Raw genomic sequence first — 14,612 nt, forward strand, 5'->3', positions numbered from 1 at the left:
TGCTTTCTGCATTATTGTCTTTTTTGTTAGTTGATTTTTTTTGTAGTGAAATATTTAAATTTCTTTCTCATTTCCTTTTGTGTATATTTGCTAGCTATTTTCTTTGTGGTTACCATGAAGATTCCATTTAATATCATAAAGTTTAACACTCTAACTTAAATGTATACCAGCTTGACTAACATACAAAGACTCCATTCCTGTAAAGCTCTATCCCCACCCCTTTCTGTTAGCGATGTCACAAAATTATATCTTTGTACATTGTATGCCCCAAAACATAAGCTAATAATTCTTTTAAGTGCATTGTCTCTTAAATTATATAGGAAACAAAACATGGAATTACAAGCCAAAGTTATAATAATACTAGTTTTTGAGTAATAATTTAAAAATATATTAGTCTCTTAAGTCATGCAGATAATAAAAAGTGGAGTTACAAACTATTGTTACAATAATACTAGTTTTATAATTGCTAATGTATTCACTTTTATTGAGATCCTTAGTTCTTTATATAGCTTAGAGTTATTGCTTAGTGTCCTTTCATTTCACCTTACACGGCTTCTGTGAGCATTTCTTGCAGGGCAGTTCTAGTGGTAAAAAAAACTCCTCAGCTTTTGTGTTTACTTGGGAATTTCTTAATTTATCTCTCACTTTTGAAGGATAGCTTTGGCAGATATGGGATTCTTGGTTGATATGGTTTGATCTGTGTCCCCATCCAGATCTCATTTTAAATTGTAATACCCATGTGTTGAGGGAGGGATCTGTATTCCCCATGTATCAAGGGAGGGAGGTGATTTGTTCATGGGTGCGGTTTTCCCCATGCTGTTCTCCTGAAAGTGAGTGAGTTATCATGTGATCTGATGGTTTTGTAAGTGTTTGAAGTTTCTCCTTCACTGTCTCTCTCTCTCTCTCTCCCACTGCCTTGTAAAGAAGGTGGCTGCATCCCCTTCCACCGTGATTGTAAGTCTCCTGAGGCCTCCCCAGCTATGTGGAACTGTGAGTCAATTAATCCTCTTTCCTTTATAAATTACACAGGCTCAAGGAAGTTCTTTATAGCAGTGAAAATGGACTAATACATTGGTTAAGAGTCTGTTTCTTTGAGCACTTTGAATATATCAACCTATTGCAATCTGGCCTCCTATGTTTCTGATGAGAAATCTGCTGATGATTTTATTGAGGATCCCTTGTATGTGACAAGTTGCTTCTTGTTACTTTTAAGATTCTCCCTTTGTCCTTCAAAAGTTTTATTATGATGTGCCTTGGTATGGATCTTTCTCAGTTCATTTTATTTGGAGTTTGTTGAGCTTCTTGAATGTTTATATTCTGGAGCTGAAAAAGTACAATAAATGATAATTGTACTTTTCACTTAATATCTTTCACCAAATTTCAAAAGTTTTCAGTCATTATTTCTTCAAATATCCTCTCTGCTCCTTTCTCTCCCTCTTTTCCTTCTATAATTCCCACAATGCATATGTTAGTTCTCTTGATGGTGTTCCACATGTTTCTTAGGCTCTGTTCACTTTTCTTCAATGTTTTTTTCTGTTTGTTCTTCAGTGTCTCAGTTATTTTTGTGCTGCTGTCATATAACACAAGAAACTGGGTAGCTTATAAAGAAAAGAATTTATTTCTCACATTCCTGGAGGCTAGGAAGTCCAATATGAAGGTTCTAGCGTCTGGCAAGGGTCTTCTTGCCTTATCTTCCCATGATGGAAGGTGAGAGGGTGAGAGAAAGAAGGAAAAGGGGGCTGGAATTCCTCTCTTATAATGAATCTACTCCCAAGATAATGGCATTAATCACTCACTCTGTCTTCATGGTATGGTCACCTCTCATTAGGCCCTACCTCCCAACACTATTGCAATGGGGATTAAGTCTTGAATACATCCTTTTAATGGGACGCATTCAAACCATAGCACTTATTCTCAATAATTTCTATTGTCCTGTCTTCAAGTTTACTGCCTGCTCAAGTTTGCTTTTGAGGCCCTCTAGTGAATTTTTCATTTCACTTATTGTACTTTTTCAGCTCTAGAATTTCACTTCTATTTTTTATTGAGACACGGTCTTGCTCTGTCACCCAGGCTTGAATGCTGTGGCACTATCACAGCTCACTGTAACCTTGAGCTCCTGGCCTCAAGTGATGCTCCTGCCTCAGCCTCCCAAAGTGCTGCAGTTACAGGTGTGAGCTACTGCACCCAGCCCAGAATTTCTTTTCTTTCTTTCTTTCTTTTTTTTGGGGGGGGTATATAAACTATTTATTAACAGACAAGGCCTACAGACTTATTTCTTCTTGGACACACCCACAGTGCAGCCACGGTGGCCAGTGGTCTTGGTGTGCTGACTTTGGACATGAAGGCCCCAGGAGTGGCGCAGCCATCTATGGGCCCGAATCTTCTTCAGTCACTCCAGGTCTTCATGGAGCTTGTTGTCCAGACCATTGGCGAGGACCTGGCTATATTTTCCATCCTTTACATCCTTCTGTGTGTTCAAGAACCAGTCTGGGATCTTGTACTGGCGTGGATTCTGCATAATGGTGATCACACGTTCCACCTCATCCTCAGTGAGTTCTCCCGCCCTCTTGGTGCAGTCAATGTCTGCTTTCCTCAACACCACATGAACATATCTTTGGCCCACACCCTTAATGGCAGTGATGGCAAAGGCTGTTTTCCACTGCCCATCGATGTTGGTGTTGAGTAGTCGCAAAATATGCTGGAACTTTTCAGGGATCACTAGAGACATGGAGGCAGCACAAGAGGCGGCGTGTAGGCCTCCCATCCAGCATTTCTTATTGGTTTCTTTTTAGGTTTTCTATGTCCTTTTTGACATTTCAATTTTATTCATACATCATTTTCTTGACTTTCACCACATCTTCCTTTAGTCCCTTGAGCATCTTTAAAATGGGTGTTTCTTTGTCTGGTAGATCTGCCATCAGGTCTTTTTCAAGGACAGTTTCAGTTGATACATACTTTTCCTCTGAATGGGCTGTTCTTTCCCCTTTTGTCTGTGTGCCTTCTGATTTTTTTTTTTTTTTTGATGTTGTTGAAAAATAGACATTTGAATCTAATAATGTGGTAACTCTGGGAATAGGATTCTCCCCGTTCTCAGGGTTTGCTGTTTTTGTTTATTTAAAAAAAAATATTGTAGGCTGTCTTTGTGCCAAGGATCAGCCTGGAGTATACATTTGAGGGTCTTCTTAGGTCTTCTCTGAGTCTGTGCCTTTCCATGGGCATGCATGGTCAACCATCTAATTTTCCCCATGTATGTAGTTGCCTTTGAATGCTCTAGTCTCGAATGTCTGGCTCTCAAAAGGGAGAAAGAGAAAAATGAGGCTGGGGGGAAGGGCACTGGCCCTTTAAATCCTCTAGATGTCACTTCTGTTGGTGTGTGTGGGGTGGCTTGCAATAATGTAGGGAGGTGCAGCAACAATGGCTACTGCCTCTTGTCTGCACCCCTGTGATCAGAAGCAGCAGTCAGTGATCAGAACACAGATACTCAATATTTGGAGGACAGGGTGCTCTTTGCCCACCCTAGCTCCTGCAAGCTTCATATTTGCTTCTCTAGGAACGTGTTCACAGCTTCTACTATGCTAAAAGCTGAAATTAACTGCAATTTACCATCAAGCTTTCCCCTGGAAATTGTAAGCCTTCAAGAGACCCTGGAGTTCCAAAATAGTTATATTGAACAGATTGTGCCAGTACAGTAGTTGTCTATGTGGGAAGATAGATTCCTGGTGCTTCATAGTCCACCATCTTCCCGGAATTCTGTTTATAGCTTTTTTAAATAACAGACTTATTGATATATAACTCATATACCATACAATTCGACCCTTTAAAGTGTACAATTCAGTGGTTTTTAGTATATTCAGAGTTGTGCAACCATCACCATAATCAATTTCAGAAAATTTTTATTACTCCAAAAAAGAAACCTTTACCCATTAGCAGTTACTTCCCATTTCCTGAACCCCCACCCCAACTCTATAGCCCTAGTCAACCACTAATCTATACCCTGTCTCTATAGATTTGCCTAGTCTAGACATTTTGTATAAATGAAGTCATGCATTTGACTTTTTGTATCTGGCTTCTTTCATTTAGCATAATGTTTTAAAGGTCCTTATATGTTGCTGCATGTGTCATTTCCTTTTGTGGCTGAATATTACATTGTATGGATATACCATTTTGCATATTTTGTTAATCCATTCATCAGTTGGTGGACAGCAGGTTGTTTCTATTATTTGACTATTAATAATGCTGCTATGAACATTTGTGTACAAGTTTTTTGGTGAACATAATCCCATCCAAAACATTTTGGGTTTTCATTTTTCTTGGATATATACTTAGGGGTGGGATTATTGGATTACATGGTAACTCTGAGTGTAAGTTTTTGAGGAACTGCAAGCTGTTTTCCAAAGCAGCTCACCTGCATGAAGGTTCTAATTGCTTCACATCCTCATCAACACTTGTTGTTATCTGTCTTTTTGATTATAGCCATCCTAGAGAGTATGAAATGGTATCTCATTGTGGTTTTTATTTGCATTTCCCTAATGATAAGTGGTATTAAGCAATTTTTCATATGCTTATTGGCCATTTGTATATCTTCTTTGGAGAAATATCTATTCAGATTCTTTGCCCATTTTTAATTGGGTTATTTGTCTTTCTATTATTGAGTTGTAGTAGTTCTTTATATATCCTAAATACAATTTCTTTTACAGATATATGGTTTGTAAATATTTTCTCCAATTTTGTGTGTTGTCTTTCACTTTCTAAGTGATGTCCTTTGAAATGCAAACATTTTTCATTTTGATTAAGTCCAGTTCATTTTCTTTCTTTTATTATTTTCGTCCTTTTGGTTTTATATCTAAGAAACCATTGCCTAATCAAGTTTATGAAGATTTACTTTTGTGGTTTCTTCTATGAGTTTTATAGTTTTTACTCTTAAATTTAGGTGTCTGATCCATTTTGAGTTAATTTTTGTTTATTTTTGTGAGGTCAGCATCCAACTTCATTCTTTTTGTATGTGGATCTTCAGTTGTTTCAGCACAATTCGTTGAAAATACTGTTCTTTCTCCATTGAATTGTCTTGGCATCCTTGTTGAAAATTAGTTGAGCATATATGTAAGTGTTTATTTCTGGACTCTCTGTTCTATTCCACTGGTCTGTATGTCTGTCCTTATGCCAGTACCACACTGTCTTTATTACTGTAGCTTTGTAGTAAGTTTTGAGTTTGGGGAGTGTGTTTTCTAACTTTGTTCTTATTTTTCAAGATTTTTTTGGCTTACATTTCATATAAATTTTAGGGTCAGGTTGTAAATTAGTGTAAGAAATAATACTTGATAGGGATTGTGTTGAATCTGTAGATCGATTTGGGAAGTATTGCTGTCTTAACAATATCAGGTCTTCCAATCCATGAACATGGGATGTCTTCTTTAATTTCTTTCAAAAATGTATTGTAGATTTTTTTGGCATTCAAGTCTTACATTCCTTTTGTTAAATTTATTCTAAGTGTTCTTTTTTATGTTATTATAAGTGAAACTATTTTTTAAATTTCACTTTCAGATTGCTCATTACTAAGGTATAGAAATACAGCTCATTTTTGTTTATTAATCTTGTATCCTTTAACCCTGCTGAACTCATTTATTAGCTATTATATTGTTTTCGTGGATTCTTTAGGGCTTTAAAATATATAAGATCATGGCATTTGCAAGTAAAGATAATTTTACATTTTCCTTTCCAATCTGGATGACTTTGTTGCTTTGTATTGCCTAATTGTGCTGGCTAGTATCTCCAGTACAATGTTGATTAGAAATGACCAGAGTGGACATCCTTATTTTAGGGGGAAAGCTTTCAGTTTTTCACCACTAAGATGTTAGCAGTGGCATTTTCATAGATAGCCTTTATCAACTTGAAGAAGCTCTTTTCTATTTTTAGTTTGTTGAGTGTTTTTATCATTTAGGGTGTTAGACACTGTCTAATTTTTTTATTGCATTGTTCATGTAATTTTTGTGCTTTATTTTTTAAATATGGCATTTTACATTGAATGATTTTCATATATTAAACCAACCTTGCATTCCTGAATTAGATCCCGTTTGGTCATGGTATATGATTTTTTAATACATTGCTAGGTTCTATATGCTAATATTTTGTAGGGCATTTTAATACTATATTCATAATAGATATTGGTGGTATTCTTGTGATGCCTTTGGTTTTGGTGTCAATGTTATGCTGGTGTCATAGGATGAGTTGTGAAGTGTTCCCTCCTTTTCTGCTTTTTGGAGGAGTTTGTGAAGAATTGGTGGTAGTTCTTTAAGTATTTGGTACAGTTCCCCAAGGAAGCCATCTGAGCCTGGGCTTTTCTTTGTAGAAGTTGTTTGATTGCTAATTCAATCTCTAGTTACCCTGTTGTTTTAATAGATTTTAATAGCCTTTACTTGCTCTCCCTGTTCTTTTGTATGGTATGTTTTCATTGGAGCCCTTAGCCTCTTGATCATGGCAAACAACCCTGATCCAAAAGTAGTTATCTTTAGTTATTTCCCAGTTTCAGGGGTGATGACTTTGAGGAGTAGTCTCTATTCTGTTCTATAACAATAATTTGAGTAGGAGCCCATCTCATATTATAGAGCAAACCCGATACATGTCATAGTCAAGGGAAGCAATACTTCCTATATTTGCAATTGATTGACAAAATCAGCCTGGTGGATAAGTCCTATTTTTTCTGCCAGGAAACTGCCAGCCCCTGCCAAGTTTTAAGCAGGAGGAATGACTTAAGTTTTTAAGCAAGAAAGATCTTTCTGGCACAGAGTGGAGAATAGATTAGAAAGAATTAAAGATTCTAGTGAAGGAGACTGGTTAAGGGGGTTAGTTGGATTTGGGCCCTTTCTCTGTTCTGTATTTCAGTGGGCTGAATTCTGCAGGCTTTTTCCCAGGTGCCCAAGTCAGTAGTTTCTGCCTGGGTTTGGTCAAGCAGAGGCACTGGTAGGAAATTGGAAGAGAGAGATAAGCCAGGGTATTTCTCTCTGCCTCAGGCAGCACCTTTGCCAGCAATGGTGTCTCTTCAGTTGTCCTAGCTCCTGTCAGATGAAACCTTTCTCTGTAGTTTTAGTGCCCATTAGGGAGCTTCTTCTGGGTTTTGGCTCTCTAGGGCCCCAGCTTCTGGGCTGTTAAGACTCTGCCTCCTCCCCATGTTCTTTCCAGGCCTAGGGATGTTAGTGGCTTCCTGCTATTTCAGAATTCTGGGGTACAAAACCATCCTGTTTGGCCTCTTATCTCTTTCATCTTCTATGCAGACAATTCCATACATTCAGTTCCCTTTATTTGAAAGAACTAGAATGTTTTCATTATCCTAACTGGATCCTGACAGATATCAGAGGTATTGCAAAAGCCTAGATTCCAAGTACAAAGGGCTGAACCAAGGCAGGGGCAGGCAAGTCAGAATCCAGAGTCATTTGAAAGAGAAGCAGTAGGCCAGAGAGATAGGCTGTGTGTGTTGGGAGTTGGTATGGGAAGGTGGTTGAGGGAGGAATCCAGATGACAGTGAAATTTTTAGCTTAGCTCACTGGGCAGGTAATAATGTTGTCAAACCAAGTGAAGACTGCAGGAGTGTAATTGCCCATTGCATTCTTCCTGCCCACTGCACAGACAAAACCAACTCACTGAGACCACGGCATTGCAATAAAGAGTTTAATTGACATGAGGCTGGCTGTGCCACATGGGTGATGGAGTTATTAATCAAATCAATCTCTGAAAATTCAGAGGCTAGAGTTTTTCAAGGATAGTTTGGCAGGCAAGGGAATGGGTGCTGCTGATTGGTTGGGGATGCAATCATAGGGGTGTGGAAAATGGTCTTCATGTGCTGAGTCTGCTTCTGGGTGGGGCCACAAGGCATGGCCCTGTGGTGGATCTGGTGGGGCTGTTGGTTGTCAGAAATGCAAAAACCTGAAGAGATACCTCAAAAGGCCAATCTTAGGTTCTACTGTGGTGATGTTATCTGCAGGAGTAATTGGGGAAGTTGCAAATCTTGTGACCTTTGGAACAATGGCTGGTAATCACTTATGCCTTAGCAGAATTCAGGCTCTCTCATCCTCCTAACCTGGTGGTCTTTCATTAGCTTGACAGAGGCAGTTGAGTTTTGGGGAAGTGCTATTATCATTTAAACTATAAACTAAATATCTCCTAAAGTTAGTTTGATCTAAGCCCAGGAATACCAATGTTTGGGGGTTAATGGTAAGATAGGGGTTGGTTAGATCAGATTTCTTTCACTGTCATAATTTTCTCACTGTTAGAATTTTTGCAAAGGCGATTTCAGGAGAAGGAGCCCATTTTCCTTGGAGGGTAGAGGGAAGATACTGGATTGGTTGAACATGGTGAAATCTCTTTGTCCACAAGAGGGTGCTATCCTGGGGAAACATTGGAATTCTTGGCTAGTGCTCAGCATAAAGGTTTCCAGGCTATTGGCTTGTTGGTCAGGGTTCAGGAATAGGTCTGTGTATAGGTGCAGGACTTGGTTAAAACCCAGGAGAGGCTGAAGCTCGTTTGGAGGGCATGGCTAGAGGCTGGGCCCTGCAAGGCCCCAGCAAGTAACAAGACAGCTCCACCTATAAGCAGAATGCCCCCCAGGGCTCTGGGCTAGTGAAGGGGTGGAGAGATGCCGATGACACAGAGCTCTCCCCTGGGGTTTACAATGCCTGAAATACATGAGTATTTGGACATTTGTGCCGGATTTACATTCTCAGTTAAGGTGATGTTAAAATGTGGTGAAGAGTGTAAATAGTGGCCTGAGTGTCAGGACAAGCCAGTGTGAGGTTTAAATGTACCATGTTGAGATAATCAGGAGCTAATTACCTTGAAAAAAGAGTCATCCTCTCCCTTATTGCTTGAATCTCGAGTTCAAGTCGTCCTGTTAACCCTGGCAGGTCTAGGTATGGCATGCACCTCTCCAGACTGTGGAGGATATGTCCTAGTCTTGGCAGGCTGGCTGCATGTCCTGCTGTGTCCCACCCATCCTCTGCTCCAGGCTGCCTGCCTCCTTGCCCACCTGCCCTCACCCCTGCCAGTTCAACCCCCCACCTCTGTTTATCTTCTCCATCCCACTGGGAGTCATCTCTAACCTGTGCTGAGTCCGCCCTTGGTGACACCCGTTGTTGCATACAGACCTCTCCAGCCCCGTTTGTCCACACCAATCTCTCCATCTTCTGATTCCACCTCTATTTATAGCTAGTACCATCTAATTTGGCATTCAGATTTTAATTATTTCACATCTGCCATTTGCCTCTCTCAAACTAGACTGTATAATTAATTAATTCATTAAATCAGCAAATATGTGAGTGCTTATTCTGGGTTGGGTGTTGAGGCTGTGTCATATCTAAGCTGCCTGCTTTATCTCCCTGTATTTGCGCCAGGGACAACAGTGCCTGCTGCACAGGGTGCCTGTGACGGGGCCATTCTTTAACATTTTGCCCTGGCATCCAGGGGCACACTATTGAAGATAAACTCTAGCTGAATAACACACAAGGTGCCTAGGCAAAAGGGCATCCTTCTCAGTATATTCTGAGATCCACTCCATTTCAGGTGAAAATAGATTTTGGTTTGGCCCTGATATAAAAACAAATACTCTTGTGTCTAATGCCTCTTCTGCCTACACTCACCGACGAGCTGGTTCATATCAATTTGTCAACTTTAAAGCTGTTTGGCTCTCAAGGGACTGCCTCCCACTGCTCATTTCCTCTGACAGCAGGTGACTCTCTGGGCCTCCTTAATGCAGGTTTCGCCTCTGTAATGTGTGGTGGTGGCCGCTGTAGTTTTTATTCTTAGGGTTTGGGTGCTTACTTCTAGGATCTCCTTGGGGCCTAGACTGCTACAAAGCTAGTGAGGTTGTAAGACATCACCTAGGCCAGACTCGTGTTTTATATTTTAAAACTCCTAGTACGGTGCTTGTTCCGTCACCACCCATCCCTTGGCTTCCATCGTTTCCAAACCATGTCTGGTGTTCATTTTCTTCTCCCAAATGTTCGTGATGCTTTGGGAATGCAAAAAGCATCCATATTTGGAAAGCTGAGAACTCTCTCGGGGGCGGGAGCAGAACACAGATTGTTCTGTGGAGGAGAGAGTCATGTGCGGCTCAGAGTGTGGCTCTCCAGAGTGGGTCGGAGTGGGGCAGAAGAGCAGGAAGGAAGCTGGGGCCGGCCTGGCTGGGCCTTCCCTGAAGCAGGCAGAGGCAGGCAGCTGCCCTGCAGGGCCCACCGCAGTCTCTCAAGACAGAGGAACGGTTCGTTGAGTGCCTACTGTGTGCCAGGTTCTGGAATTGTAAAAATATAATACATTATTAATAATAACTACAGCATTAAAATAATTCCTTCTAGACACTGTTCTAAGCACTTGTCCCTTAGCTCCCTTTATCCTCACAACAACTCTAGAGCTAGAGACAGGAATAGAGCCCCCATTTGAGAGGGGGAGTGAGGGGTGCCTGCTTCCTGGACTGGGGCTGGCAGGTCGTTTGGGGAGGGGCTTCCAGGTGCAGATTCCACCAAGTCCGGACTGAAGGAGGACACGTCGATCCTGGTGTGCTGGGAGGTGCCTTAGTTTGCGTTTAGCGGCCTGTGAACGAGTCTTGGGACCTCTAAAAGCTGACTCAGGGCCACATCAGCTAGGACTCGCTGCTAGCTGCCGCCCAAGAGCGTCCCGCAGCCCCTCGGCAGCCGCCGCCAGGGGTCGCGGGAGCCGCGTTCTAGCGCAGTAGCGCGCCACAGTCGCGCATGCGCGGAGCTGCTCTGGGCGTCCTCGGCCTGGTAGGGCTTGGGACCGTGCCCCCGCCCCGCCCAGCCCGCCTCCCCTCGCCTCGCGTTTCGTCCCGCCCCGCCCACTGCTCTCCCCGACCCCGCCCCGCCCCACACTCTTGCCCCGTCTCACCCCGCCCCTCCTCGCGCTCTCGCCCCGCCCCGCCCCGCCCCGCCCCGCTGTCCTGGAGCCCCTGCCCTGCATCCTGCGCAGGTACCGCCGCAGGACTGCAGGACTGGTTCCTGCCGCGGCCACCGGGACAGTGGTCCCCCAAGGCCGGCTGACCATTTGAAGCCCCTGAACTTGGGTTGATTCCACGATTCAACTCGAGTTCAGGGATGGAGAAGAAAGGCAAACTTGCCAGCTCTCTTGATTAACCTCGCATTAGTGAGCCTCCTTAGGGACTCACCAAGCCGAGCTCTCTGGGAGGCGTTCACACCCACAGGCCCTGGCTGTTCCCAGACGGCAGCTGAGCCTTCACCGATGTGCCCCTTTATTGTTTTCTGAGACCATATCTATAGAGACTCTCGTAGAAGCTGACAGCATTTAATGCGTTAAACATTCAATGCGTGGGTATTTACAAACAGAAAGGATGTAAAGGTGTGTTTCCTGCTTTAGCAGGAATTGAAGTATGTCCTAGTTTTCGTGGACCGAAAATTCCTGGTCATAAGGACTATAGAAGCCCAAAGAGGATTTTCCTGGAGTGTTCCTTGAGAGATTCATGTCTTCAAGTGAGATCTAATCCCAGCCTTTATGAATTGGATATTTGCTAATGACCATGATCTTCTAGGTGGCATCCTAGAGCCGTAGGACAGACAAGTGACTACTGACATTGCTTTTTCCCCGGCAGAAAAAGTCTCCAGTCTATTGGGAGCTGTGTGGCAACTGCTGTGGACCTGCTGTGGTAGTAAGCTCGTTGGATCAGGATTTGCCCATGTGACCTTGGGCAAATCATCTCTGAGCTTGAATCTCCTCATTTGCAAAGAGAGGACAGGAGAGAAGATAGAGCTCAATCTTTTTTCCTTGAGAATCTGCTTTTCTTTTCTTTCTTTCTTTTTTTAGAGACAGGGTCCTGCCCTGTCACCCAGGCTGGAGTGCAGTAGTGCGATCATAGCTCCCTGCAGCCCCAAACTCCTGGGCTCAAATGATACTCCCACCTTGTCCTCCCAAAGTGCTGGGAATACAGATGTGAGCCACCGCGCCAGGACTGCTTTTCATTTTTGGAAACATTGAGATCACTTCGGGTGCAGTGAAACAAGTAGTTTTATAGAAAAGTCCATGAGTGGAGGGAACGAGGTGGTTCAGGGGAGCTTTCCGGGGTGCTTTCTTTTGCCTATGTAGGAAGCCCAGAGATGTGGGAGTAGGGGTTGTGAGGGGGCGCTGTGGGGCCATGCCTGGTGGAGATCCACCACGTTAAGCCTTCTGCTAACTGTTTATCTCTGACTCCGTGATCTCTTCAGCCTCTTCCCATTCTGGATTCTGCTCATGGTGGGCGGCTAGATGGGTGTATTGCATGTGGCCACTCATCTCAGGTTGCTGGTCAAAGCTTCCTGTTTATATTTAGACAGTGTAAGAAGAGTAAGAACCCTTTGATTGCCACTGACCCATATTCATATTTAATGTTGCTTGTGTTAGTCGGCTCCTCATTGGTTCTCTTTTTGGAAGCAAGCAGGGACTTAGAGAGTCCAGAGGAAGCTCAGAGGGCTGGAGCTTTAGTTCAGGTTGGCTGAGGTGCTTGTTCTTAATTCTTCCGTGACACCATGTCTGTCTCAGTCACTGCATTTTTAACATTGTTTTGAAAACATCTTTCTTGGCCAGGCGTGGTGGCTCACGCCTGTAATCCCAACACTTTGGGAGGCCGAGGCAGGCAGATCACCTGAGGTCAGGAGTTTGAGACCAGCCTGGTTAACATGGTGAAACCCCGTTTCTACTAAAAATACAAAAAATTAGCTGGGCGCGGTGATGCACGCCTGTAATCCCAGCTACTCAGGAGGCTGAGGCAGGAGAATCACTTGAACCCGGAAGGCAGAGGTTGCAGTGAGCTGAAATCGCGCCATTGCACTCCAGCCTAGGTGACAAGACCTAAACTCCGTCTCAAACAAACAAACAAACAAACAAAAACAAAAAAAAGAAGAAAAGAAAAGAAAACATCTTTCTCTTCCACTAGAGGTGAAATTTCTCAAGGACAAGGAGATTTCTTAAGGGCAGAGTCCTGTCCTGTGAAGCCCACCCCTAGCCCAGAGTGTTGCCCGCAGTTGGTGCCTGGTGAGAATTTGTGGAATGGAGCAAGCGCAGGACTCCTGTTCACTGGCTGCTCTCACTCCTTGCTATAGTTGGGGACCCCAGAGGCTACACTTGCTCATCACTGGTGTGATGAGTCCCCTCTTCTTAGGAAGGAAACTAGAACCAAGACCAAGATTACAAGGCATCATGTGTTAGTAAGGTTGTGGGTCTGTGCCAGAATGTGAACTGTGTTTGATTTTGAACGGTGGGAATATGGGTGGTTGTTATTGTCTTCTTGATGCTTTTCTGCATTTTTCAGCTACCCCTCAAAAAAATTGAGGAGGATTATCATTGTCCCAGGAAAGGCATATATTGATGAGTACTTACCGAGTATTTACTGTATGCCAGGCACTGGGGCGAGCCTTCTAACAGTCAGTTGAAACAAGTGCTATTTTCTCATTTGCTTGATGAAGAACAGAGGCTCTGTGATGTTAAGTAGCTTGCTGCAAATCACAGAGCTGGTAAATGGAGAAGCAAGGGTTTGAATCCAGGTCTGTCAGAAGCCCAGACCTTTTCTTGTTTTTTTTTTTTTTTTAGTGACAGGGTCTTGCTCTTTTGCCCAGGCTGGAGTGCAGTGGCATGATCATGGCTCACTGTAATCTTGAACTCCTGGGCTCAAGTGATCCTCACATCTCAGCCTCTTGAGTAGCTGGGAATACATGCGTGCACTACCATGCACAGCTAATACAAAAAAAAATTATTATTTCTTTTAAAGATGAGGTCTCACTATGTTGCCCAGGCTGGTCTCAAACTCCTGGCCCAAGTAATCCTCTTGCCTTGGCCCAAAAGCACTAGGGTTACAGGCATGAGCCACTGTGCCCAGCTCTGCATTTTCACTCTTAATATTTGACCCAGCAGTTCAGCAGTTACATAGTAGAGGTGATTTTTAGAAGAAAGATGAAAAATAATATAACAAGACAGGTTACCACGTGGTCCACCCTGGGTGTATGTCTAATTCCATCCCTAGGTATATATCTAAGAGAATTGGAAATGTGTGCCCACACAAGAGCCAATACCTCAATGCTCATAGCAGCATTCTTCATACATCCCCAAAGTGGAGACAACCCAATTGCTCATCAACTGATGAATGCGTAAATAAAAAGCGGTATATCCGTATAATGGAATATTATTTGGCAATAAAAAGGAATGAAGTTTTTGTGTTAGATAGAGGTCATGGTTGTGGAATATTGTGAATGTGCTAAATGCTACTGAAGTAATCATTTTAAAATGATTAATTTTATGTTGTGTGAATTTCACCTCAATTGAAATAAAAGAATGAAGTTCTGATATTTGTTATAACAGCTATGAATCTTGAAAACATTATGCTAAGTCAAAGAAGCCACATACGAAAGATCGCATACTGTATGATTCCATTTATATGAACCATCCAGAACAGGCAAATACATAGAGACAGAAAGCAGATTAGCGGTTCCCGGGGGCTGGGAGAAGGGTAGAATAGGGAGGAACTGTTGATAAAGATGGGACTTTTCAGGGGTGATGAAAATGTTCTGGAATTAGCTAATGGCGACTGTGTGAATATACTAAAACCACCAAACTGTACACTTTTAATGGGT

At 42.7% G+C, this 14,612-nt stretch overlaps 1 protein-coding gene and 1 pseudogene across 4 annotated transcripts in view; one reads left to right on the top strand and one right to left on the bottom strand.

The window, feature by feature from the left end:
* Nucleotides 1-14,612, top strand: part of TTC7B (tetratricopeptide repeat domain 7B) — a 245,935-nt gene that overhangs the window by 16,828 nt on the left and 214,495 nt on the right. The window lies entirely within an intron of this gene.
* On the bottom strand, nucleotides 2,236-2,756 carry LOC116484517 (small ribosomal subunit protein uS13-like; annotated as a pseudogene).

This window comes from Hylobates moloch, unplaced genomic scaffold (assembly GCF_009828535.3).
Source record: "Hylobates moloch isolate HMO894 unplaced genomic scaffold, HMol_V3 SCAFFOLD_16, whole genome shotgun sequence".
NCBI classification, from domain to species: Eukaryota; Metazoa; Chordata; class Mammalia; order Primates; family Hylobatidae; genus Hylobates; species Hylobates moloch.